Source organism: Dendrobates tinctorius, unplaced genomic scaffold (assembly GCF_039654945.1).
Source record: "Dendrobates tinctorius isolate UK_male_01 unplaced genomic scaffold, ASM3965494v1 ptg000065l, whole genome shotgun sequence".
Taxonomy (NCBI): Eukaryota; Metazoa; Chordata; class Amphibia; order Anura; family Dendrobatidae; genus Dendrobates; species Dendrobates tinctorius.
The window spans coordinates 31,610,278-31,611,825 of NW_027361733.1; the positions used below are offsets into that span (position 1 = coordinate 31,610,278).

At 36.8% G+C, this 1,548-nt stretch overlaps 1 pseudogene; it reads right to left on the bottom strand.

Moving 5' to 3' along the window:
* Positions 1-922: 922 nt before the first annotated feature.
* On the bottom strand, positions 923-1,125 carry LOC141094956 (U2 spliceosomal RNA; annotated as a pseudogene).
* Between the last annotated feature and the right edge of the window lie 423 nt (positions 1,126-1,548).

The window sequence follows — 1,548 nt, forward strand, 5'->3', positions numbered from 1 at the left end:
TTGGTCCTGCCAATAAAGCTTCTTTGAATTTGACATATATATCAAATTCAATATATATATCAATATATCAATTCAATATATATATCAAATTCAAAGAAGCTTTATTTGCAGGACCAATCATATATATATATATATATATATATCATAATCTTTATATAGCACTAACATATTCCGCAGCGCTTTACAGTTTGCACACATTATCATCACTGTCCCCGATGGGGCTCACAATCTAAATTCCCTATCAGTATGTCTTTGGAATACGGGAGGAAACTGGAGACCCCGGAGGAAACCCACACAAACATGGGGAGAACATACAAACTCCTTGCAGATGTTGTCCTTGATGGGATTCGAACCCAGGACTCCAGCACTGCAATGCTAACCACTGAGCCACCGTGCTGCCCATATATGAATTCAAAATTTAAAAGTAAATTTCAAAATTTAAAAGTTGGCGGGCCACAAGAGGGAGACAATGTTTCCAAAAAGACATCATTGCATCAGGAATGTGTTAGAAATTGAATAACTTAACTACACATGGGATACTTGAATTAAGGCCAGAAGTACTGAGGGAAAGGGCTGCAGGCCTTGTAGCAGGTGGGTGTGCAGAAATGTATCTATCCAAAGCGAAACACATTACTGCAGCTTATCACACCTGTACCTACCAAGCAGCAAAGGCCGAGATAGATCATTATTTAAATTACAGATTGAATACAATACAATGCTTTCCATATAGAGGTGAATAACACTTGATGTAGCAGAGTTGGTCAAGTTAAATCAAGCCAAAGGAATTTGAAATGTGCAACTTGGACCAAGAAAAAACTAATGCAGAGCAACCAAAGTTGAAAAAAGCATTCAAATATTGCTTTGAAAAGATAATGTGCTTTGGTTTCAATTCAATTCAGTCTGTTTTTGGAAACCGGTTTAGAGAAAGTTCACCATTCCCGAAGATACTGCAATGACAGGCTGATGCATGGAGTGGTGGCTAGAGCAAGCTCTTTTTCCATCTCCCTGTTCTAAAAATCCATTTAATATATGGTCCCCAGATAGGGGACGTATCAGACATTAAACTGATAAGAACAGATTTTTTGATTTAAACTCTTTTATTATCATGCATTCCCAAAAAATAAGTTAACAATTGTGTACTGTGCCGCAGCCCGGTACACACATCATTTATACAAAGCATAAGAATAAGGCGTGCTAACTATACATCAATCTCCTATGCTACACAAAAACACTCAAGCTGAACAGATTTTTTTTTTCTCCCTCAGATGGGAAACTCTATGGTCCAGAAATCCAAGACCTAAGAAATATCCCAAACAGCTGTGTCAAATCCAAAACACATAAGCTGCTCATTGGAATTTTTAATTCATAAAACATCATCATAAAAAATAATCAAGAATTATTTACAAGGTGTCTCCACTTTTTCACCTTCCAAATTCCCTCTGCATCCACCTCCCCCCTCTTTTTCTTATCCCACAAAAAACACACATAAATCTTCCCCAAAATCACCTTTACGCTATCTTTAACAACAATATTCTTTTTCTTAAAGAC